At 47.0% G+C, this 26,456-nt stretch overlaps 1 long non-coding RNA gene across 1 annotated transcript in view; it reads left to right on the top strand.

Moving 5' to 3' along the window:
- LOC112403866 (uncharacterized) overlaps positions 1-24,404 on the top strand; it is a 46,425-nt gene extending 22,021 nt beyond the window's left edge. Inside the window, exon 4 of the long non-coding RNA XR_003003995.1 lies at positions 24,279-24,404. This is a non-coding gene — a long non-coding RNA (uncharacterized LOC112403866). The remainder of the gene's footprint in view (positions 1-24,278) is intronic.
- Positions 24,405-26,456: the final 2,052 nt, after the last annotated feature.

Raw genomic sequence — 26,456 nt, 5'->3', positions numbered from 1 at the left:
GGCTACAGGCTGGGCGGCAGCTGGCTCAGGGCGGAGCGCCCCTCCCTGCGTCGGGCTGGAGGGGCCAGCGGTGCGGGGAGCGCCTGGGAGTTGGGGTTAGGGGTTCCTCTGCCCTTCCTGGATGCCTCGCCCAGAGCCCCACCTGACCTGCTTGCCCACGGCTGATGCCGGGGCACCGGGACTGGGCTGTGGATGGATCCCACTCCCAGCACGTGGAAGCCGAGGCAGGGAAAACGCAGGCTGTGTTCCTCCAAGACCGGGAGCTCGCCTCCAGCATTTCCAGCATCCCGCTCGTCCTCATGGGCCGCACGCTGCTTTGATCATCTGTGAGGACAGATCAAACTTATTTCAGAAAAGAATTAGCTCCAGAGTAGACGTCCATCCCCTAGGGAGAGCTGCGGCACCTCCTCCCCAACAGAGCTGTCTTCTTTATTATTTTTGCCACGATTCCTACTGTTTCTCTTTATTAATACAATACAGAACTTTCTTCAAGGAAAGCAAGAGGGCCTTAAGCCTATTTCAACTCTCCTGTTGACTTGTTAAAAAACATATGCGAGTCATCCCGAAGGTGCTGGCAGAGCCTGACGCCCTCTGTATGAGGAACCCCAGGAACTGCTCAGGGGGCACAGACCCCTCCCCGATGGCAGCGGACATGGCCTGCTCAGCCCCACGGCTGCTGTACGGGGGCAGGCTGCCTCCAGGGGCTCAGCTGCAAAGAGGGAAGATCGGGGGGTGAGTAGACAAAGCCCAGAGGGCTGTGGGGTGCAGGAGGCCCACCCCCGGTGTCTCCCTGGAGGCCTGCTGTCCCCCACACGCAGTGTGACTCCCAGTCGGCGCATGGGGGTTGAACTGAGTGACGGGGGGCAGGTGGGGAGCCCTGGCTCAAGCTGGAGGAAGTGGGAGGGGGCTTTCCTCCCCAGCCCCCGAGGTGGCAGGGGTGAGTAGAGGGGAGCAGAGGGAACGGAGGGCTATACCTAAGGCCTGTCGTGGTTAGGGCACGGGGTGCGCCACTTCACAGGTTGTAAGTGCCCCGTATAGTGAGCTTTGAAAATGTATCCCGCTGCGTAACCAACACCCCAGTCAAGATGCAGAACTTTTCACTATCAGGTGTTTGCACACTCATATCTTGTTCTTGGTAACGTTATCCACAACAGCTAAAAGGTGGGAACAACATAAATTATCCATCATTGGATGAACAGACAGACAAAATGCGGTCCATCCATAGAGTGGAATATTATTTACCCTTTGTAAGGAAATTATGACACCTGCTACAGCGTGGAAGAAACTTGAATATATAATGCCAAATAAAATAGGCCAGAGAAAAAAGGACAAATTTTACATAATTCCACTTATACAAAGCACCTGGAATAATAGATCCACAGAGACAGAAGGAGTGGTGGTTGCTGGGGGAGGAGGAAATGGTGAGTTAGTGTTTAGCGGGTGCAGAGTTTCAGTCGGGGGTGCTGAAGAAGTTCCAGAGATGGATGGTGCGGTGCCTGTACAGCAGGGTGGATGTCCTCGGTGCCACTGAGCTGTGCAGAGTGGTTAAAACGTAGCTTTTGACATTACGTATTGCTTACCTCAATTTAAAAAAATTTTAAAGACATGGAACTTCTTCGTCGCTTCAGGAACTTCCCCCCTGCCCCCTTCCAGTCAATCCCCTCCCCCACAGGCCGCCCTGTTCTGCTCCCGTCACCGTGGATTCGTTCTGTTGTGAACTTGCTGTGAGTGGAATCGCCCAGTGGGCACCCTTTGTTGTTGGGCTTCTTTCACTCCACGCGGTGCTTCTGCAGTCAGCTCTAGTGTTGCCTGAATCCAAAGCTCATGTTCTATTGCTGAGTAACATTCCATTGTAAGAATATTCCACAGTTTTATTCATTCTTTTTTTTTGTATCAATGCATTTTATTTCTTTTATTTTTTATTTTTTTAACATCTTTATTGGAGTATAATTGCTTTACAATGGTGTGTTAGTTTCTGCTGTATAACAAAGTGAATCAACTATACGTATACATATATCCCCATATCCCCTCCCTTTTGCGTCTCCCTCCCACCCTCCCTATCCCACCCCTCTAGGTGGACACAAAGCAACGAGCTGATCTCCCTGTGCTATGCAGCTGCTTCCCACTAGCTATCTGTTTTACGTTTGGTAGTGTATATATGTCCATGCCACTCTCTCACGTCGTCCCAGCTTACCCTTCCCCCTCCCCGTGTCCTCAAGTCCATGCTCTACGTCTGCATCTTTATTCCTGTCCTGCCCCTAGGTTCTTCAGAACTTTTTGGGTTTTTTTAAGATTCCATATATATGTGTTAGCATACGGTATTTGTTTTTCTCTTTCTGACTTACTTCACTCTGTATGACAGTCTCTAGGTCCATCCACCTCACTACAAATAACTCAATTTCGTTTCTTTTTATGGCTGAGTAATATTCCATTGTACATATGTGCCACATCTTTATCCATTCATCCGTCGATGGACGCTTAGGTTGCTTCCATGTCCTGGCTATTGTAAATAGTGCTGCAGTGAACATTGTGGTACATGACTCTTTTTGAATTATAGTTTTCTCAGGGTATATGCCCAGTAGTGGGATTGCTGGGTCGTATATGGAGTTTCCTTAAAAAACTGGCTCTTTTTTTTTTTTATAATCTCCCTGATGATGTGGCTGTTTACTCCCTTCTCATTTTCCTATTTGTCACCTCAATGTTGACACCTGTACACCTCTCTGTATAGTCTAGAAGCAATTCCTCTGTGTGAGTATATATGGTAGAAATATCTTCTCCTGGTCTGCAGCTTGCCTTTTCATTTTCTTAGCAGTGACTTTTGCTGTTTAAGCAAGAAGTTTATTACAGGGCATTATGTAGCTACAGAATCACTGGCAGGAAGTTCAAGGGCTGAGCTCCCAGGAACAGCTTCTGGGCTCACACAGGAACCTGGCCTGGTGGAGCAGCTGCTGCTGTAGCTGCCACCAGAGCCATGTTGCTTCTGTCTCATTCAAGAAGCCTGTGTTCTTAAACTTTTTATTTTGATATAACTTTAGACTTTAAAAACTTGCAAAGATAGTACAAAGAGTTCCCATATGCCCTTAACCCAGTTTCCTGTCATGTTAACGTCTTATGTAACAACGGTACAACTGTCAAAAGTAAGAAATTAACGTTGGTAAATACTAATAACTAAATTACAGACTTTATTCAGATCTCGCCAGTTTTCCCACTGATGTTCTTTCTCTGATCCAGGGTCCAGTCCAGACACCACATTGCATTTACTCATCATATCTCCTTAGCCTCCTCCAGTTTTTGACAGTTTCTCACACTGTCCTTTTCTTTCATGACATTGACTCAATTAGTATTTTATTTTGTCCTTGAATTTTACACCCTTAAAAAATTTACTAATTTATCCTAGTAGTTTTCTTTTAGATTACTTAGGATTTTCTCCATGTATAATCATTTCATCTGTGGGGCAAGAATGAGTTTTACTTCTCCCATTTTTATGCGTTTCATTTCTTTTTCTTATCTTATTTCACTGGTCATAACCTCCAGTCAGTGTTGAATAAAAGTGAAAAGAATGGACATTCTTGCCATGGTCACCATCTTGAGGGAAAATCACTCAGGTCCTTGCCACTGAGCCTGATGTTAGCTGTAGGTTTCTCATAGATGCCTTTTTATCTCATTGAGGAAGTTCCTTCCATTCGTTGTTTGCTGAGAGTTTTCAAAATGAATGAGTTGAATTTGTCAAATGGTTTTTTTGTACTTATCGAGATGATTAAATGGTTGTTCTCCTTGCTCTACTAATGTGGTGAATTACAACTGATCTTCAAATGTTAAAATAACCTTGCATTCCTTGAATAAGCTCAGTTGGTCATGGTGTATTCTCTTATATATTGTCAGTTTAATTTGCTAATATTTTGTGAATGATTTTTGTGTCTCTGGTCAAGAAAGATATTGGCCTGTAATTTCCTTTCCTCTTTCATTATTCTCAAGTTTTTATATCAGGCTTATACCGGACTTACAAAATGTGTCAGAAAGTGCTGCCTCTTTCTTTCTTCTCTGACAGAGTTTATGTAAGATTTATCTTATTTCTCCTTCAAATATTTGGTAGCATTTGCCAGTGAAGCCCTCTGAGCCTGGAGTTTTCTTTGTGAGAGATCTTTAATTACAGCTGCAATTTTATTTTTATTTTTTTTTTGCGGTACACGGGGCTCTCACTGTTGTGACCTCTCCCGTTGCGGAGCACAGGCTCCAGACGCGCAGGCTCAGCGGCCATGGCTCACCGGCCCAGCCGCTCCGCGGCATGTGGGATCTTCCCGAACTGGGGCACGAACCTGTGTCCCCTGCATCGGCAGGCAGACTCTCAACTACTGCGCCACCAGGGAAGCCCTCCAATGTCCTCTTGTTCTGCTCCCTAGTGATTCTTTTCCATCAGAATTGACCCATGTTTGAAGATCAGTAGCTTTCTCTGTCTTCTTTCTGCTCATAGAAATCTGGAGGCCCAGAATCGCCTTTTCATCTTGAACAGTATCGCCACCCCCCCGCCCTTAGTCCAGCTGGTAGTGCTCTTATTAATATAATTCTCTTAAAATTTTTGTAGGTCTCCTATGAGTCTTCTAAGCGTTTCCTCTATGCCCCTAGAAGCCACAACTGTAATTCTTTTCAAGACAGACCTCTCTCTACTTTGGACATGTCAGGATTCTATGAGACAATGCCCCTCAGGTTTTTAGAAGCCCTCTTTCTCTTGCTGAGAGGGTCTGTAAGACTCTTAAACGTGGTCTGAGCTCTTCGAGTCATACCCTTAATTCCGTCTTTACTCTGAGGCCATGTGTTCCTTTAGGAATATTTTGCTGACTGTCGAGTCTGAAAATGTGAAATCCTTTTATTTTTCAATCAGCTAGGTAATCCGAATTCTTTTACATTCTCTCTCAATTCTGCTTGCAAACAGCAGGGGTTTTGTTTGGGGATTTTTAAAGCTCATCTCTTCCTTCTTTATCTTATCCTATACCGACTCACCCTGTCTGGCTCCACGTCACAGAATGTTCATGAGTGAGATCGGTTCCAAAGGGGGCCTCCTCCCTGTATGGGCCTCAGAATGGTGAACACTGGCAACTGATAAAGTATAGTTCCACACGGGAACTGCCGCAGCCCTTTTCCCTGTGGGCTTCCGTGTCACGGTGCAGTGGCACCTGGGGGTTAGGGAACAAGGCGTGTGCTCTTCTTGCATCGCACAGCAGCTCGCTCGCTCTCGCCTCTCTCCCCACTGCCCCCTGTTCCTCCCCAGACCCCTCCCTTCCCTTCTCTTCTTCCTAAGGGAACTATTTAGTACTAACACGTCTGTCAGGGCCCCTTCCCCAGAGTGGAGCTGCAGAGGGAGGAAGCCGTTCAGAGTCGCTCCGGCCCACAGGCTCGAGACCACCGGCCTGGTCCAGCAGTGTGATGGAGGCCCCGGACGCAGCCCGGAGGCCTCTGTCTCCCAAGGCCCCGCTTCCTCTGCACAAGCATGGGTGCTCCTACCTTCCTCTGGAGTCTGCGGCCCCGGCCCCCTGGGAGGGCACAGAGCCCGTCGTAGACACAGGACCCTGGGCTGAGGGGCAGGCCTTGACCATCCCATCTCAGGACTCTGCACCTCATGCCCGTTCATCCTTCTTTCTCCTTCCAGCTCCCAATTCATTTCCCCACGTGTTACCAAAGTTAGGGGAAGGTGAGGGGGCGGCTGTGTTCAGAGGCTGCTCTGCTTCCCTGGGCTTCCCTGGACTCCGCTGGGTTCTGCAAAGCTGCCTACAGGGCTCCATGGGGGAGATGATCCCAAGAAGAGAAAGATCACTTTTAATATCGGTCTTTGTCAAGTTCGCTCTCAGCCAAAGGTGAAACGGGGTCCTCGGCGTCCATGCCCATCTGTGATGCTGCACGTGAGGCTCAGCCGGGAGCTGGTCCCCTGAGCCCTGACCCTGGAGGGGCTGCCGCCTGCATCGCAAGTCTGTGGCCAAAGAGTGCTGCCCGGAGCGACGTGCACCCTCTGCATGCCCCGTGCCCGCTCCAGGAGTACCTTCACGTGGGCAGCCTCAGGCCTGACCCCTCCAGCACCGGATGCCGCCGTCCGTGGGTTCTGAACACACGTGGCCACAGCTGGGCGACCCAGGCTGATCTGGTCCCCGTGTCTGTGGGAGACACAGCGGGCTCTTATAGCCCAGCAGCCCGGGGTGAAAGCTGCTGTAAAAACAAGGATTTTTCTTAGAAAACATCAATGTCAGAGAAGACAGAGGCGGTGAGAATGTTCCAGAGGAAAGGAGAGTAAGGAGACAGGGCAGCTAACTGCAATCCCTGCTCCTGGACGGGTCCTAGGTTAGAAGGGAGTGTGGGAAGGGCATTATTGGTCGATTGAAGTTCTGCGTCGATGCTGCAGTTACTGAAGTTGGAAGCAGTGCCCTGACCCCTGAGACACACCCTGGAAATTTGGGATGAATACCCACGATGCGTCCCTCCCAAGCGGCTCAGAAAAAATAGGCAGGAGATCAGCAACGATGCTCTCAGCAGGACGTGAATCTGGGCGAAGGATTGGTGGGCGTGCGCTACATGGTTCTGTTCCGCCAGCTTTACTGTCGGTTTGAAATTATTTCCAAGCAGAAACTTTTCAGAAAACTGTGTTGTTTTCTGAGGACCGGCCTGGGTGTCGAGCGAGTGCCCAAGGCAGCCTGAGGGGGCCGGGGGTGGGACCGCTGGGCAGGCAGCTGCCCAGGGCGCCGTTAGCGCGTGTAGATCTGCAGACCATCTGAGGCCTTTCCCTGAAAGCTGGGCCCATCTACCAGCAGTGCGCAGACACTAACCTCTTACTTTCCGTTTTACTGGCAAGGCAGTAGCAGGATATTGAACGGCGTGGGGCAAAGCGTCTTCCGTAAGTGTTTGGATCTGGGGGAGGCTGAATACCTGTTGTCTCTCCCCATTTGCTCCTAAGCCATTAGACACCCTTAACGTTTGGATTGATTCTCCTTATTGGGCCTGTCTTCTATTTGGTTTCAGGCACTTTCCAATAAGTGCGCCAAGTGCTCTGGGGCTCCGGAGAGGCACTAAAGAAATCAATACGTGCTCATCAGCATCATCGCAGCGGTTACGAGAGCCGGCGGCCCCCGAGCTGGCCCACCTGAGGCGCACGTCCTCCCGGGCTGTCTCCCGGCCGACGGCCGGCCGGTTCCGTCTCCGTGATGGCCGGTGTGGCCTTATCCATGCCTCGCTGTTAGCGGAGGGCTCGAGTCCTCCAGCTCCTGTCCCAGACGCCTTGAGGGTCATGGTCCAGGGTTGCACGTTCGTGTCCTTCCCTTGCTGGTCCAGACGAGAGCCCCCAAGATTTGGCCTGCCCCCCGGAGCCTGCCGTCGCTCGGGGCGGGGGCAGTGGCACGCCCACGGGGATTCCAGACCCGCTTCGGTCTCCGGGGGTTTATGCCAGTCCTACCCTACCTGGGTATTTGCTGGCTCCTTTTGAGGAAGGACTGGGGTCACTGATTCCATGAATCGTTCGCGTGTGGAAACAAGAATAGTCTTGACACCCGCGCGGCACTTGACAGTTTCTGAAGCTCCTGTGTGGACCTTGTGCATCTCACGGAAACTCACAAGCTTCCCAAGAGGCGGGTACGCAGACGGAGGCCTCTGGGCTCTCAGGGCTGAGCCCGGCCGAGCTCTGGGCCCACCTGCCCACCGTGCCCCCAGGCACTGTCCATCCAGACTGCGGGCCGAGGAGCTCCCCTCGGGCAAGCTGGGTTCCCAGGTGCCCCCGATCAGCAGCGCAGGAAAGGGAGGTGGACTTTCCTCTCCTCTGCCGTTTGTTCGAGCGGGAGAGCGAGCCGGGCTGCTGGTGCACTGCTTCTTTCCTTCAAGTCGCCGGCAGGGCTTTCCCAGCCTGAAAGGGTATCGATTAGCTTGTGATTCAGTGGCGTCCACCGAGCCACCGCCCCCACCCCCACTGCAGAGCTCACAGCGGTGGGAGGCGCCGGCTTCCCGTGCGTCCCGTGCGTCCCGTGCGTCCCGCGCTGCGTCCGGTTCCACCCCCGTGACCCACGCTTCCGCCCCCGCAGCCGGGCCCTTCCGGATTCCGTCACAGCTGGGCTCTGCAGACCTGTCCGGGGTGTTAATGGCCCCGTGGGGAGAAGGCGGGTCGGCCGCCCCCACGAGGTGGTGCAGTTTGCTCCGAAGTGCCCGGGGCCCTCCTGCCGCGCCGTCTCCACTTCCCAGGCCCATGGCTCCCTCCCGGCCCGTCTGTTTCAGGGCTGAGAACTTCCGCTCACCGAGGGCTCGAGCCAGGCCTAGAGAAGGCTCCTGAAGCCGTGCTGGACGTGGCCCCGCCCCCTCAGGAGCCGCGTGGCCCTCCCGTTGCCGCTGCAGAGTTGTGCGCAGCGTCCTGCCCGGCCCCGCGCTGGTTTGTCCATGAGACTCCGACTCCTGCTGCGCTTCACTTCCAGGTGGCGGGGAAGAGGCAGTGCTTCCTGGCTTCCTCCTGCAGACTCCTTGAGACGGACAGTGTCCAGGTGGGTCACCTGGGGGCGTCACCTCTAGGGCGGCAGAGGCCAGTGATCCCAGTAACTGGGGACAAAGCCTGGCCGCGACGCAGGCTTCTTGAGAAACAGGCCCTGCGCCGGCAATGAGAGTGCGGGTCCCGGTGACAGCAGGTGCTGTGCTCGCTACAGCCCGCGCTGCCGCTCCCATGCCCCGCGGCCTCTGACTCTGTGTGCGTGTGCACCGCCCACGTCTGCGGCTTCGGGAGGGCCAGTTATGGGATGCTGTTGACGAGACATTTATAAATATTTCATCTTCACATTAAAAATGTGGTACAGAAGAACCATTAGTAGCCGACAATAAGAAGGCTTTCTCTGCTGATTGTAGGGGCAAAAGAGTAAGAGGGCAGATTTTGACTGGGCTCAAGGGCAGCGCTGTAAGTTGGAAAAACATAAATGAGTGTTGTTTACAAGGTGGTTATGGCTCAGACCTGTGGTCAGGATCTAAAACGGGCCTGTCGTTTGCTCAGAGTGTGTGCAAAGTACAGACCGTTCATACAAAACAAAATGGATGGTTTGTTTATGTCTGGTGCCATTAAGAATGGAGGAGAAAAGTTCAGCCCAAGATAAAAAGCTTAAATCTTGATTTTTCCCTTCTCCCTCTCAAAAAAAATGGATTCCTTGCTCTGTAAATTATCCAGTTCTTGTCCTCGGATTGGCAGTTACTTCAGGCTGGTTTGGACATTGCATAATCTTAAATATTGATTCTTGTTTGACAAAAAAAAAAAAGCCAAGTCCAAGTGCACCAGGCCCTACCGGTCCACGTGGCCAGGAAATCACCTTCACCATAGCTCACTTCTAATGGCCTCCAGCCTTCCTGACAGCGAGATCCATTCCTATTAGAAAAGTTCTAGGAGAAAAAGCAACGGTTGGCATCACTTTCTCCGTCACAGCAAGCACTGCGTTGACTCCTGCCCACGTCTGACTCTCAACTGCCCCCCTGAGCTTTCTGGACGGAGCAAACCCCGGACAACCCAACATCCATCATCCCCTCCCGCGTGAAGTTCCCCGCGTCGCACTCAGAGCAGCCCTACCCAGTCGAGGGCTCTGCACACCGCGTGGCGGGAGAGGGGTGCATGCTCGGCCCTAGAGGCACTGAGTGGGTTCAGAGCTGGAGTACAGGCACAGTCTGGCCCACATGCAGAAGAAATAGTGTCCTTTTAGGAAGAAAATAATTTTCATACGGCAAAGCTACGTGGTGTGGTGTTTGCAGCTGTACCACCAAGGCCCCCAGGCACCGAGATAATTAGGGCTTGGGTTTTAGAAGAATGAAGAGAATGGTCTTTGTGTAAATCCATTAGAGTTTAAAATGAACCACTTCTCATCCCTGCTGCCACACCGGCCACTCAGTGCTGGTGGGGAAGCGGCAGACGTCACGCTGAGAACCCGCCCCTCCTCCCAGAGCCAGCAGTGCCACTTCCGTGACTAAATGCAGAAGGAAAACCGAACCGTGAAATACTGCTTCTGTTGGGCAACTTGTGGTCCAGTTTCATGAACGGCAGTTAATTTTTCCCGTCCTCTGCGGCTGCAGGTTTCATCGTCTGTCACCTAAGCAGTCAGCGCTGCGTACCTGTCAGGGCCATCAGAGGCGGGAGATCTGTTGACTCATTTCTTCAGTTGGATGCTTAAAAGGCCTTCCTCTGAAAAGTCTTCTAGCAAGTCCAGCTGCCACTGGCATTACATCCAGGACCATGGGTGTTTGCGATGGAGTTGCACGTTCAGGTGGGGCGAGGGGCCCTGGTGTCGCCACAATGCTGGCAACTGTCTCCCTGCCAGGTCTGGGGCCCCTTGCAGGCTGGGCTGGCCTTCCTCGTGTTCGAAGCTTTAGCCCCTCAGTGCTGACGGACATGAGGCCCGAGAAGCGGTGTTGGCTCGCCCGCGGGTGAGTACGTGTAGGCACGGGACACAGTGCTGGAGAGAACAATGTAGCAGTTTCCCACAAAGCTGAACCTTCTCTTGCCATATGATCCAGCAGTCACACCCTTCGGTAGTTACCCAAAGAGCTGAAAACGTGTCCACACGGAAACCTGCCTGGGACTGTTCATAACAGCTTTACCCATAATTGCGGATACTCAGAAGCAACCAAGATTAGGTGAATGGCTTAGTAAACGGTGGTGCATCCAGACAGTGTCATACTATTCAGCGCTGAAAAGGAATGAGCTCTCGAGATGACTAGATGTGGAGAAAACTTCAATGCATATTCAGAGTGAAAGGAGCCAATCTGTAAAGGCTACTTATTACGTGATTCCACCTATGTGACATTTTGGAAAAGGCAAAACTATGGAGACAGTAAAAAGACCAGTGGTTGCCAGGGACTGGGGAGAGAGAAGGGGTGAATAGAACAGGCAGGGCACAGAGGGTTTTTAGGCCAGTGAAACTGTCCTCTGTGATGGTGGCTGCACGTCATTATACACTTGTCCAAACCCATCAAATGTACACCAAAGTGAACCCTAACGTAAACTCTGGACTTCGGGTGACCATGACGTGTCAGTGGAGGTTCATTAATTCTAACAGAACGTACCACCCCAGTGGGGGTGTGCATTATGGGAGAGGCTGTGCTTGTGTGTGCTTGCGTAGGGAGCATCTCTGTACCTCCCGCTCAATTTTGCTGTGAACCTAAAACTGATAGTTTTTAAAAATAGCCCATTCACTGCCTGCTAATGCAGGGGACACGGGTTCGAGCCCTGGTCTGGGAGGATCCCACATGCCGCGGAGCAACTAGGCCCGTGAGCCACAACTACTGAGCCTGCGCGTCTGGAGCCTGTGCTCCGCAACAAGAGAGGCCGCGATAGAGGCCGGCGCACCGCGATGAAGAGTGGCCCCCACTTGCCACAACTAGAGAAAGCCCTCACACAGAAATGAAGACCCAACACAGCAAAAATTAATTAATTAATTAATAAACTCCTACCCCCAACATCTTCAAAAAAAATGTTACTCAAATATTTTAATAAATGTTAATTTAAATTTTTTAAAAAATAGCCCATTCAAAACACACGCCATTCCCAGCAGGTACTGTCCTACCCCGGCCATGGCCTCCAGTGCTTGAGTTGGCAAATACACCTCCCAGAAGGCTGGTCACCTTGGCTAGATTCCCCACTCTTCTTCCTTCCCACCCGGTGACCAAGCACATCTTCGAATTGATGCGTAAAGGCTAGAGGAGGTGGATGGGGAGTGTGGCTGTGGTCCCTTCCTAGTGGACGAGGCCGGTCTGTGCCGTGGGCATGGGGCCGGAGCCCTCTGCTCCCTCTGAGCTGGTCCCTGCATCACGAGGCACGTCCAGGGTGTGTCCAGCAGGGCCGGAGAGGCCCGCCTTCATGTGATACTACCTCCACCCCGCCTGTCTTTCCATCAGGGCAAAGCCTTCCCGGATTTAGCAGAAGGTTGACCCTCTGCCATGGTGTTCAGCGTTCACGCGTTCTGTGTTGCCCGTTTATGTGTCTTATTTAGGACAGATTGGAAGAGGCGAGGTCAGCGTGGCCAGCCAAGGCCGTCTTCAAGGCCTGCTTGATTTGTTGAGGGTCCCCTGAGGCTGTATTCTTTCTTCAGACTATTGGTGTCTGAACCAGATCATGGCAAATGCTGGTCTGGGAAAATCAGGCATGAGTGGCCTCACAGAAGGGAGGATCCTGGACGGCCCTTCTTTGCAGGATGTACTGTTTGAAGCCCGGTGCTCTGACCACGTGAACCACCTTCCAGCCCAGTTCCAAACCAGCTGCTCAGGAGCGGCCACACGCGCAGCCAGGAGGCGCCACCTAGATGCTGAAAAGTAGACGTGGGTACCTGAGGCGCTGCCGTCTCCTGCCTGGGTGGCCAGCAGGCCCCTGCACGTCTCCCGGTACAGAGGTGTCCCTCAAATGGGCGGTGGACAGTGGCGATGGGACCGCTACCCAGAAGACTCCACCAGAGGCGGGAGGGAGCTATCAAAGTACTAGAATAAAATATAAGAAAAATTTGCTTGTAAATCCTAGGACGGGGAACATCATCAGAAGCAAAGAACCAGAAACCAGAAACGTGGCGGGGGCAGGGACAGAGAGGGAGAGAAGCCCAGAGCAAAGCCGATGACTTAGAGAAGGTATTTGGGACATATAAATAGGCAAAGAGGTAAAAGCCATAAAATACAAAGAGCTCCTGCAAGTTAATAAGAAAAAGACAGCCCAATAGAAAAGAATGAGCAAATGATACGAACAGGCACTTCACAGAAGAAATACAAATGGTGCAGAAATACATGAAGATACACTAACCCTACTAGTAACTAGAGCAGTGCCGTTACTATAGTAACTAGAGCAGTGCCGTTAAAGCAGTAAGGCAACATCGTTACCAATTGTAGTAGCAAAAGTTCTGACCGATAACAGCGTCCCTGGAATACACGTCTGTCAGAAGCAGTAGATGTTTGTCTCTGATTCACAGCTATATTCCTAGCACCTAGAACAGTGCCAGGCACCTAATAGGCATGCAATAAATTTTTAAATGTTTTTTAATTGCTAAAATATACATAACATTTACCATTTTAACCATTTCTAAGAGTACAGCGCAGTGGCAGTCAGCATTCACATTGCTGTGCAACCTTCACCACTATCCATCTCCAGACTTTTTCATCTTGCAAACCTGGAACTCTGTCCCCGTTAAACACTGACTCCGCATTCCCCTCCCCAGCCCCTGGCCCCATCATCTACTTTCTGTTTCTATAAATTTGACTCATCGGGGTTCCTCATATGAGTGGAATCATAAACTATTTGTCCTTTTATGACAATAAATATTTCTAAATGCAGGCAGGAATGAATTATTTATTATGGGTAAAGGTGTGGTGAAATAGATATTTTCGGTTTCCATCTATTTTTTCCAGTTTTATTGAGGTATAATTGACATACAATGTTGTGTAAGTTTAAGGTGTATAACCACGATTTGATACATGTATATGTTGTGAAATACTACCACAATGAGTTTAGTTAACATCTATCACTTCACACAGTCACAAAAAATATTTTTTCCTTATGATGCAAACTTTTAAGATCTACTCTCTTAGCAGCTTTCACATATACAAAATGGTTGTGTTAGCCATAGTCAACATGTTGTACATTACATCCCCAGAACTTATTTGTCTTATAGCTTACAAAATGCAACTTTGTACCATTTGACCACCTTCATCCAACTCCCCCAGCCCTCCACCTCTGGCAAGACAAATCTGCTCCGTTTCTATGAGTTTGGTCACATCTAAGGGAGATCATATAGTATTTGTCTTTCTCTGTCTAACTTATTTCACTTAGTGTAAGGCCCTCAAGCTCCATCCGTATTGTCACAAAGGGCAGGATTTCCTTACTTTTTATGGCTGAATAGTTCCATTATTCCATTATATATTTATACTGGATTACTGTAATGAAATACTAGTATTCCATTATATAGATACCGATCTATCTTACATTTCCATCTTATATATATGTTATATGTATATATGTATGTACGTATCTCACGTTCCCATTTATATGTATTTTTCCCATTATGTTCTTAATTTGTTCACCTGTCGTTGGACACTTTTACCTTGTTCCCAGGTCTTGGCTGTTGTAAATAATGTGACAGTGAACATGGGAGTGCAGTTATCTCTTCAGAACAGTGACTTCTCTTCCTTTAGATATGTATCCAGAAGTGAAAATGCTAGATCATATGGTAGCTCTATTTTCAGTTCTTTGAGGAACCTCCATACTGTCCTCCACAATGGCTGCACCAATTTACATTCCCACCAACAGTGCTCAAGGCTTCCCTTCTGTCCACATCCTCACCGGCATTTGTTATCGCCTGTCTTTCTGATGATGGCCAATCTGAGAGGTGTGAGGGGACACCTCATTGTGGTTTCGATTTGCATTTTCCTGATGATTAGTAATGTCGAGCATCTTTTCATGTATCCATCGGCCATTTGAGTATTTTCTTTGGAAAAATGTCTGTTTAACTCCTTGGTCCACGTTTTAATTGTAGTATTTGGGAGGGGACTGCTATTGAGTTTTATGAATTCCTCATATATTTTGGATATTAACCCCTTATCAGATGTGTTTGCAAACATTTTCTTCCATTCCGTAGGTTGTCTTTTCACTTTGTTGATAATTTCTTTTGATGTACAGAAGCTTTTTAGTTTGATGTCGTCCCACTTGTTTATTTTTTACTTTGTTGATTGTGCTTTAGGTGTCATATCCAAAAAACCGTTGCCAACACCCATGTCAAGGAAATTTTCCCTATGTTTTCTTCTAGGAGTTTTATGGTTTCTGGTCTTACATTTTAAGTCTTCAATGCATTTTGAGTTAATTTTTGTGAGTGGTATAATTTAGAGGTCTAGTTTCATTCTTTTACATGAGAATTTCCAGTTTTCCAGCACCATTTATTGGAGAGGCTGTCTTTTCCCCATCATATATTCTTAGGTCCTTTCTCATAAATTAATTGACCACATATATGCATGGGTTTATTTCTGGGCTGTCTATGCTGCTCCATTGATGTCTGTGTTTGTTTTTAATGCCATTACCATACTCTTGATTACTATGGCTTTGTAATATAGTTTGAAATCAGGGCACGTGATACCTCCAGCTTTGTTCTTCTTTCTCAAGACTGCTTGGCTATTTGAGGTCTTTTACCTATACACATTTTAGGATTTTTTTTTCTATTTATTTCTGTGAAAAAAAAATGCTATTGAAATCTTGATAGTGACATTTAACCTATAGATGGCTTTGGGTAGTATGGACATTTTAACAATATTAATTCTTCCAGTGCATGAACACAGGATATTTTCCCACCTATTTATGTCTTCTTCACTTTCTCTCATCAATATCTTAATAGCTTTTAGTGTAGAGATCTTTCACCTCCTTGGTTTCATTTATTCCTACGTATTTTATTGGTTTTGATGAGATTGTTTTATTTATTTATTTTTCAGATAATTCATTGTTAGTTTACAGAAATGCTACTCATTTTTGTGTGTTGATTTTGTATTCTGCAATTTTACGGAATTTGTTGATTAGCTCTAACAGAATTTCAGTGGGGTCTTTAGGGTTTCCTATATATAAAATCATGTCATCTGCAGATAGAGACATTTTCACTTCCTTTTTTTTTCCCAATTCTGGTGCCTTTTTTCTTTTTCTTGCCTGATTGCTGTGGCTTGGACTGCCAGAAATAGATATTTTCTTATGTGTTGGTGATTGAGAGTATTTGGCAATACCGATCCAGATTTAAAGTTCATTTAAAAAGTGAACCAACCTCTGAAAAGGCTGTTCCATTTCCAGAGCTACCCATGGGTCAGAAGATGCCTTCATGTTCCTGCATTGAAGCCCAATTTCACCCTGTGGCCAATCCTGTCATAGATATGAATATACCTCATATTATCAATGAACCACTGGAAACTACTTCCTTCTGATACTTTGTTATATAGAAAAATTAAATTTTATAAAGGTAAAAAATAAAAAGTGAACCAACAGTACCACTTCAGGGACTGCTCCATGCAGAAATACTGATACGTGCACAAAGACATAGATACAAGAATGTTCTCTGTTAGTTTCTTATGTAAACTTGTTATTGAAGTATAACGTTATTACTAAGAAACTCAAGAACCATAAGCATTGAGCTCTGTGGCTTTGTACAAAGTAAGCATAGCAGAATCCCTTGTACTACCCCACCCAAGGGAACCTCAGTTCTGACCTTTCACACCACTGACTGACATTTTGCCCTTTTGAACTTTATATGAATGGACATCAGATGATGTGTTCTCTTTTGTGCCTGGCTTCTTTCAGTTGACATGACGTTAGTGAGAGTCATCCAAGTGAATGCACATAGTGATGGAAGATTTATTCTCACTGTTGTATAGAATATTTATATTGTGTGAATGTGCCACAATTATACTTACTTGTTTTGCTCCTGATGGAGGTGTTTCCAGTTTGGGGCTGTTAAAAATAGTGCTGCTCAGGGAAATTTCGGGAGGCGACGGATACCTTGGTTATAGTGATGGTTTCACAGACACGTGCATATATCCAAACTCATCAAATCATGTACATTAAATGTGTGCATATTGTGTACATCAGTTATACCTCAGTAAAGGTGTTACAATAGTGCTGCTGTTAACATTGCCGTTGGTGTGTTTTAGTGAGTGTATGTGCACATTTCTGTGGGCGTGTGCCTAGCAGTGGGGTTGCTGAGTTGTAACCTTCAGTATTCAGTAGATAAGTGTCTACCGTAGTATGTGTACCAATTTACACTCCCGCCAGCAGTGCGTGAGAGTTCCCATTGATGCATGTATTCCCCAAAGCAAGACATTGTCTGTACTTTCATAATTAGCCATTCTGGTGGAGGTGTAGTAGTATCGCTTTGTGGTTTAATTTTCTTTTTCCTGATGGTTAATGAAGTTTAGCATCTTTTTTAAATTTATTGGCCATGTGAATATCCGGTTTTTGTGAATTGCCTTTTCAAGTCTTCTGTCCATTTTTCTATTAAGCCGTCTGCTTCTACTTACTGATGTTCTTTATATTCTGATATGAGTTCTTTGTCAGTTATACATCTTGCAAATATCTTCTTCCACTCTGTGGCTTGCCTTTTTATTCTGTTAAAGGTATCATTTTGAAGAACAGAATTTCTTAATTTTAATGTAGTCAAATTTATCAGTTTTTTATTTTATGGTTGAAGGTTTTGTGTCCTGCTTAGTATATCTCTGCTTGTCACAAGCTTATAAAGATATTCTCCTGTGTTTTCGTCTAAAAATGCTGTTGTTTTATCTTTCACATTTAGCTACAGATCTGTGTGGACTTGATTTTTGTGTGGTGTCTGAGGTAGGGGGTCAAGGTTTATTTTGTTCGGGAGACAGAGCCAGTTGACTCAGTACCACATGTTGACCCAACCTCAGTTTGTCACATGGGTGGTTCTGTTACTGGACTTTTGATGTATCCTTGCACCAATAACACACTGCATCAGTTATTAGTTTGAAAATAAGCCTTGATAGCTGATGGTCTAAGTTTGCCAGTTTTATGTTTCTTCAAGATTACCTTGATTATCCTTGACCCTCTGCATGTCTGCATAAATTTTATAATCAGCTTGTTAATTTCCACAAAAGTACACCTGCTGATATTTTTATTGTGTTTAATCTACAGATGAATTTTGGGAGAATTTACCTCTTTATACTACTGAGTTTTTTTAAACCCATGAATATAATATATATCCCTGTAATTATTTAGACCTTTTAATCTTTTCTCCATTATGTTTTGTGGTTTTCAGTGTACCAGTTTTGAACAACTTTTAAAAATAATACCTTTAAATTGTTTTCAGTGTATACTTTTTGTTGCTATAGCGTTGTTTTCAGTAGCAAAGAATAGGAACGTTTTCAGCAGGGGGCTGGTTAAATAGGTGTGCTTTCATCTCTACAGCAGAGTTCTCTTCAGCCACTGGAAAGAACGGGTTGGATCCCCGTGTGCACCGTCGGGGAAGGTTATTGAGGGAATGCTGTGTAGAGCAATATGAAAATGATGATCCGTGTTAGGGGTTGTTTTTTTTTTTTATAATTACATGGAAATGTCTATTTCTAAAGTCCTTAGAACAAGGTCTAAAAAAGAGTGACAGCCCATTGGTAAAAATGTATCTACTTGGCAAGAGGAGAGGTTTAGGCAAAGCTGGGATAAAGGAGGATTAACCTTGTCTTCCCAACCCATGTTCATTGCTTTTATTTTCACAATAAGCCTGGATTACAAGAAAGCAAGAAAAAATGGATTATTATCTACTTAATGCCTGTCTCGCGTTGGCCCAGGACCTGGACCACAGTGAGGCCTCCACAAACTCTGGGGCCCATTTGGCCCCAGGGAGGCTGTAGGTCTGACTCAGGAGTTCTTTTCTTGTTGTTCTGTTACTTTGAAGAGTGTATATTATAAACTAACACAAAACCTGTGCTCTATGGAGCAAAACTCTACTAGATAATGAAGAAAACTGAATTCTCAGCAGGCCAACTTGGACCCATATTAAATCACATATCCTGAGCATAGAAGCAGGTGCCGCAGTCCAGGGTTCTTTTCTCTCTTCTGTGCTGTGGACCCCTGTGTCAGCCTGGCGAAACCCCTACACCCCTTTCTCAGAACTATGTTTTTAAATATGTAAAATAAAACACATGCGGTTACAAAGAAAATTAATTCTACGGAATAGTTACCAAAATTTTTAAAAATCAAATCTGTGATATTGTTGTATAAGTGCTTCTTCAATATTAAATAACAAGATCTAACAGTGGGTCTCTTAATTACCAGAGTTCTGAAGTCATGATAACCATAAACAATCTTTCAGCATCTCTGCAAAAAGTCCCTGGAACTGCTAAAATGACTGTGGTTTGTCGCCTATATTCATAATGGAAGGAAACGCTAAACTTTGTGGAAGTTAGTGGAAGTAAAGATGTGATCTGTTTCCTGTTCAAGTTCATGGGCCGCCACCGAGGTTGAAGACGTGCTGAAGGATACTGTGTCCTTGAAAGTTTGGTTTACAAAAGCTGGGGCGCTGGGGACGCAGCAGTAATCCAAGCAGACAAGCCCCCTCCTCAAGGCTGGTGGTCTGGTGGGCGACAATACACAAGTTACTTAAGTAAAGCCTGTACTTTAGTGAATGGTGTAAATGCCAAGGGGAAAGATTAAATAAAAGGGTGGGGGGAGACATGTGGGTGATGGTTGGGGTGGGGTGTCAATTTTAGATGGGGCAACAGGGACCCCTCCCTGGGGATGGGGGCAAGACCTCAGTGAGGGGAGCAGAGCAGATGCTTTGGCAGAAGAGAGCTCCAGGGAGAGGTGCGAAGCCTCAGACAGGAGTTCGTATTCAAGGGGTGTATGGTAGTGAGTGCCCTGGAGCTTGGGCAGCTGGAGAGGGAGTGGGGCGTGATCGGTGGCATGGCTGACTGTGTGTCTTCGTGGCATTGGAAGGGGACCCCTGCGGTGAAGGTGGTCTGCCTTTACTGTTAAAGGGCCCTCTGGCTGCTGTGCTGAAGGAGAGCCGGGACAGGAGGAGAAGCAGCGGGACTGGTTAGGAGGCTCAACCTTGAACAAGGGAAGCGCTGATGGGGCTCAAACCAGGGTGCCAGGAGTGGGATCCATTGAGATTCCTGATATCCATCTTAACGAGACAAGTTCTAAAGAAATCTGAGAAACAGGGCAATGAGGTTTAAAAAAGTAGGACTGAGTATTCTGGAATGTTTGGAACCTATTGAAACAGTTTTTAAAAACTATCCTTAAAGGAATTTTCTTTTTTCCTTTAAGAAAAATCTAACTTAGGAATGACCCTGGATGAGGCACCCTGTGTATGGGTGTTTTGCAAGCAGCCTTGAGAGGAACGAACCAGGCAGAATGTAGGCCAGGGCTGGGGCAGACCATCCCATCTGGGCCATGGAGGGCCAGACTGGGGCGGGCAGGGACCTGGACCTGCATTGCCTCACCCCAGGCAGGAGTCGAGGGCCATGATCTTGACTTCCGTGGCCTGGAGATGCTGAGTAGGGTCCTGTGTGACTGCCTCCCCTTCTAAGGTGTGTGGACTCCAAGCGGCCCCTCCCGGGGAGCAGACGGGTGGGAGGGACCCTTGCCCCACACGGGGGCAAGACTGCAAGGAATCCAGTGGTTCCCGTGTGCTGACCTGGGACTTGAGTCCTAGCAGCTTTCTCCAGGAAATACAGTTTCCCCAGAAAACCAAAAACCTTAAGAGTAGTTCTCAATGGAAAGCAATACTGTTTTGGTTTTTTTTTTGATGCTTTGATACAACCACAAGACTTTTTTATAACAATTTATTGAGAAGTAATTCACATACCATACAATTCGCCCATTTAAAATGTACAATTCAATGGTTTTTAGTATATTCACAGATACGAACAACCATCACCCCAGTCAATCTTAGAGTGTTTGTATTGTCTCAGGAAGAAACCCACCCCACCCCCCATGTCTCTGTAACTATCATCCCCTAACCCCTCATGTGCCGCAGGTCTAAACAATCACTGATCTATTTTCTGTCTATGTGGATTTGCCTATTCTGGACATTTCCTATAAATGGAAACATATAACGTGTTTTTTTGTGACTGGCTTCCTTCACTTAGCATAATGTTTTCAAAGTTCATCTGTGTTGTAGCATGTGCCAGCACTTCATTCCCTTTATGGCTGAAGAATATTTCATTGTATGACTATACCAAATTTTAAAAATCCATTCGTAATTTACATTGGGTTATTTGTACCTTTTGGCTGTTATGAACAATGCTGCCATGAATGTTCACATGCAAGTTTTTGCATGAATGTATTTTCATTTCTCTTGGTTGTGTCCCTAGGAGTGGAAATACTGGTAACTCTGTTTTTAACCATTTGAGAAACCTCTGGACTGTTTAAAGTGGCTGCACCATCTCCTGCCAGCAGTTATATGAGGGTTCTTATTTCTCCACATCCTCGTCAACACTTGTGTCTGTCTGACTTTTTCATTATAGCTATCCCAGTGGGTGTGAAGTGGAATCTTATTATGGTTTTGATTTGCATTTCCCTGATAACTGGTGGTGTTGAGCGTCTTTTCATGTGTTTATTGGCCATCTGTATATTTTCTTTGAAGCAATGTCTATTCAAATCGTTTGCCCAATTTTAAATTGAGTCATTTGTCTTATTATTTGTAAGTGTAAATGTTCTTTCTATACTCTAGATACAAGTCCCTTATCAGATATATGATTTTCAAGTATTGATAGTTTCTCCCATTCTGTGGGTTGTCTTTTTACTTTCTCGATAGTGTCTTTTGAAACATAGGTGTTTTTAGTTTTGATGAAGTCCGTTTTATCCATTTTTTTCTTTTGTGACTCATGCTTTTGGTGTCACATCTAAGATGTGTCACATCTATTGTGTCTTGTACAATTGCCAAATTCGTGTCACATTCATTGTCAAATCTGAAGTCATGAAGATACTCCTGTGTTTTCTTCTAAGAGGTTTATAGTTTTAGCTCTTACCTTTAGGTCTTTGCTCCATTTTGACTTAATTTTTGTATATGGTATGAGGTAAGAGTCCAGTTTCATTCTTTCACTTTGTGGCTCTCCCATTGACCATTTGTTGAAGAGATTATTCTTTTCACATTGAATCATCTTGGCACCCTTGCTGAAAATCAGTTGGCCATAGATATGTAGGATTAGTTCTGGACTCTCAATTCTGTTCCATTGATCTGTATGTCTAGCCTATGCCAGCACCATACTGTCTTGATTTCTGTTTCTTTGTAGTAAGTTTTAAAATAGGAAAGTGGGAGTCTTCCAACTTTGTTCTTCTTTTGCAAGATGGTTGGCTGTTTTGGGTCCTGTGCAATCAGTACCGTATGAACTTCAGGATCACCTTGTCAGTTTCTGTGAAGAAGCCAGCTGTGATTCTGAAAGGGGTTCCATTGAATCTGTAAGTTAATTAAGGGGCATTGTCATCTTAACAGTATTGTCTCCTAGTCCATGGACATGGGATGCTTTCCATTTACTTAGATCTATTTAAATTTCTTTCAGTGATAAAGACCGTTCATAAGTCTTTTTGAAGGCATCTCGAGTGCTTCTGGACAGCTGATCTTTTCAGAATGCCTGCTCTACCAACTCCCTGCAAGAGCGGGTGCAAAGTTCAAGGTCTCTACCTTGTCTGTGGCATTGATGCAGACTGAGGTGAACAAACCCGAGGAGTTAGATGGAAGGGAATTGGGTTTGGCTTTTGTTTCGACCTTTAAAGGCCCTCCTGCCTCCTGCAAGTCCCAGCCCTCACCAGCCACCCAGACAGATGGCTTCTCATCACTCCATCTTATTGCTACTTCAGAGGTCCCAGGAGTTCTCTTGACTTTGATTTTAACACTGCCTCTTCCCTTTGTCCCTGAAACTATTCCTCTCTTTCTTACAGCTGGGGAGTCATCGTATCTTAGCGTCCCCAACCATCCTGGTTTGCACTTTCGCGTGTGTGAGGGGGGAGTCGCTTCATTTACCGTGTGCATATCCACACACTCAGCACAACTCATGGAAAAGACCACCCTTCCCCATTGCACTGCAGTGTCACTTTTGTTACAGATCAGATGACCGTGTGCGTGGAGTCTGCTTCTGAACTTTATATCCATTAGGTCGTTTGTCTAGTCTCGTTCCAGCACCCCACTGTCTGAACTACTGTAGCGTCATAAGAAATCTTCTTTGCACAGTGTTAGGGACTGAATGTTTGTGTTACCCCGCCCAATTCATATGTTGAAGCCCCAACGTGATGGTATTTGGAAGAGGGGCCTGAGATTACACTAACTTTATAGATCATTTTAGGGAGAATTGGCATCTTTTCAGTACGTAGTTTTCCAATCCATGAATATGGTATATGCGTCCATTTATTAAGATTTTCAAAAATTTCTCTCAACAATTTTATGGTTTCCTGTGCAGACATCTTGCATAACTTTGGTAGCTTTCTTTCTAGCTGTTGATATTTTTACAATATTGTAAACTGTTACCATTTTAAAAATTCCAATAACTGTCATTGTTATAGAAATATGGTTGTATATTGACCTGGTATTCATCAGTCTTGCTACATTTCACTTATTAAATTTAATACTTTTTAAGTTCTTTTAGTTTTTTTATAACACTAACTTGAAAATAATTTTTCTCCCTAATTTGGTCAATAATGGTTTGGTTGCAAACAACAGAAATCCCTTCAAGGAAGTTCAAGTAAAAGTGAAATTAGTATCAGACCCCAAAAGATGCTGGGAAAGCCAGGAGCCAGGGAGTTGAGCTGGGGTTCATGGGAATCTCTCCCTGGGGTCCTGTCTCTCTTGACCCTGTGGCCGCGGGCTCCGCCCCCTATGCACCTCTCTAGTCCTGCGCTCTCAGAGGGTGGACCCGCTTCCTGGTCTCTGGTCTCCTGCCACTATGTCAGTCTCAGCTCTACTTCCACGTGGCCTTGGGATGCCAATACCCGCAGTACATCTGGCCTCAGTGTCCTAGGACAACTGGATTGTCTCCAAACGAGGTGCCCTTTGCCTCCTCACCCGGCAGCGAGAGGCAGGGTGGTGAATCGGTAGCACAGGAGTGTTTTCCCCGGGACTCTGCGTGTCTGGCAGAAAACTTGGAAAGCCTGCATGTAACATGAAGCTTTCACCTCCCAAGTATGCCTGCTGTTGCTGTAATTCTAATATTCTTTCCAAATACATATGTCTTTCCTTCTTGCCTTCTCGCTACATAGGAATTTACAAATTCGAATTATGTATTACAGTATTATATGCTTGCTTTACTTAATTTTATGTCATTACTATTTACCGTTTCATTAAATGTACTTCAAAAACATGATCTTAATAGCTTAATAGAATATACAATATTCGATTATATGGCTATACCATAATTCAATGAACAATTCCTATTTTTAGAATTTTGGGTTCTTTACAGTTTTTTATTTAAATAAATATTACTATGGTGAGCAGTCTTGCACTTAAAGTCTTGTCTAATCTCTGATCATTTCCTTAAGATTGATTCCTGGAAGTGGAATTAGTGGGTCAAAGGATATGAACATTGTTAAGTCTCTTGATACAATGTCAAATTTATTTCTAGAAGGGTTGCACTGGTTTGCTCTTCTTTCTACAACTCTAAGAATGCCCGTTTCTCCATCAACAGGATTGAGTATTAGCTTTTAAGAAAAATCTTTTCTAATTTAATAGGTGAAAAAACTTTTTCATCTCACTTTAATTTGATACACAGTTTTAAGAGAGGGTGCGTATGTTTTCCCAGTTTACTGATCACTTGTACTGACTGTGAATTTGCCCATTTTTCTCCAGAATGTCTGTCTACTCTTGCTGATTTGCAAAAGCTCATCGCATACTGAGAACGTGAACCCTTTGTGGCAGGACCCTTTCTGTCTCCCCTGGTGGCTGCAGCCCCACGCCAGCCTGGGTCCTGCTGGTCCCACAGTCGTGGAAGAAGGCAGTGAAGAGCTCGGTCCCTTGTAGGAGGGAACGTGTCAGGTGAGTGAGCTGCGGTCCATGGCCACCATCAGCACGGCGGTGGGCATGGTCTGAGGGGCAGGGTGATGCGTGCTGTGCCGGTGTTTGCTTCTGATACTTCGTTTCTGTTCTGCCCAGTGCCTCTGACTGTTGTGGTTCATTCTGACTCTACCACCCAGACCTTCTCCGTTCATCATGTCCTTGTCCTGTCCCCATTGTCATCTGGAAGGGTGACAAGCTTTTACTGAGCCCTGGCTGGGTGTTGGCCAAAGGGCTCAGCCCTTGCAGTCCAGTCCCTCTGGCGCTGCCTCGGTGGCCGCAGCCTGTCCCTTTCCTGTCCCTGCGCCGAGTGAATGGCTCCCCTGCCTGCACTGCACATGCCACGTGGACCCAAGGGGCACCTGGTACACACAGGCGTCCAGTTTCCCCAGCCATGTGGGTCCACCTGTGGACCGTGAGGTGACCTGAGAACAGCAGGGATGAAGCACTCGGGAGCAGCTCTTTGCCGGCCTCCTGTATGTTGCAAAGGCCCCGGGGACATGAGCCTCTGCCCTTGGTTTCGGGTCTGTGAGCCGGTGACATTGGTCGTACCCTGAGCTCCAGCTGATACTGGGCCGGACAGACCAGTTTCCATCTCGCAGCCTGTCCAGGTGGCCTGGCTGAGCCAGGCCCCTCGAGCCCTGGGGCACGTGCCCTCCTGACTTGGCTTGGAGGGAGGTATGGTGGTTCTCACTCCATCCAGATGGCCTCGCTCACTCTTCCTCTCTCTCTCTCTCGCTCTCATTAATCCTGAAGGTCTCTGAAGCCTAGATCAGGGGAAAAAGCAGAGGGTTTGGGGACAGGAGACTTTGTTTGGCATCGAGCCCTGGTCCTTCCAGCCTTGTGACCTTGGGCCGGTCACCTGCCCCCTGCAAACTGAAGTGTTGTCACCCGAGAGAGGGGAGCCAGATCCAGCACAGAGCCCCATGGGTCTGCCAAACAGGATCCTGTGACAGGTGTCCCTCGACCCTCCAGTGCCACATGTGGGTGAGGCACGGTGCTTATCTGCTATTTGGAAAGGTGTTGGGTATTCTGCTCGCTGAGAAATTGTATTTTAAGAGGTGGTTTCTGAGGAATCTTGAATCAAGTGATGTTCACTTCCGTCCTGAAGTAGTGCCTACCCCGATCTCGTCCGGAGCCCCATCCTTCCGACACACCCAAACTAAGTCCCAGATGCTCGGTGGTTCACCGCAGCCTCGACCGGGTGCCCTCGATGTAGAGATAGGAAGGTGAGGAAAGCACGGCCTTGGCTCGTCCTCAGAAGCCTCAGAGTCCTTCCAGGGTACAACAGGAGACCCCTGGGAGGCAGCAGCTGTAGAAGCCTCCCTGGGAGAACTCCCAGGGCAATCTGTGCTCAGGAGTGAATGCTTGGGCTCCAACTGGATGGCCAAGTGGGACTGGCCACGTTTTCTCTCCACCCCACATCGTAAGCTCTTGGGGTGTAGGGCACACTCCACGTGGCTGCACGTGGGGTGGCACAGAGCAGATCCAGGGCGTGGCAGGTACGAACCAAAACTCACTGCAATCCCAAGAGAACGTGTCTCTGTTGGCCGCCCTCAGCGGATCATGACTGCAGACCTAGAAGTCATTGTGGGTTCCACCGAGGATGTCCCCGGGTTAAGCCTCAGTTGGACTCAGAGCTGACGGGCACCTGCTGCTGTCGTGGGTCCACTTTGCCGGACCCGGGCGGTGGGGAGACCGCGTCTGAGTCTGCACGGGGTCCAGAGCCGCTCTGTTTGTCCCCAGGCCGGGGGCTGGGAGCCATGTGCGTGCTGGCTCCCCAGCCCCGGACCGGCAGCCCCGCTCCCCGTGAAACCCACAGCCCTATACTGGGGATGACAAATGACCAAAAAATCAATTTGTAATCTGATTGGAGGTTTTTGATTTCCTCTGATGAGTTTAAATTTCATTAAAAGCAACCTTATTCCAACATAAAAGGAATCCTTGAAGGGTAAAGCAGGGGATTGTCTCACC

Source organism: Neophocaena asiaeorientalis, unplaced genomic scaffold, assembly GCF_003031525.2.
Source record: "Neophocaena asiaeorientalis asiaeorientalis breed wild unplaced genomic scaffold, Neophocaena_asiaeorientalis_V1.1 scaffold108, whole genome shotgun sequence".
NCBI lineage: Eukaryota > Metazoa > Chordata > Mammalia > Artiodactyla > Phocoenidae > Neophocaena > Neophocaena asiaeorientalis.
Note: the sequence above shows the minus strand (reverse complement) of the source record. Positions and strands in the feature narration are given on the sequence as shown.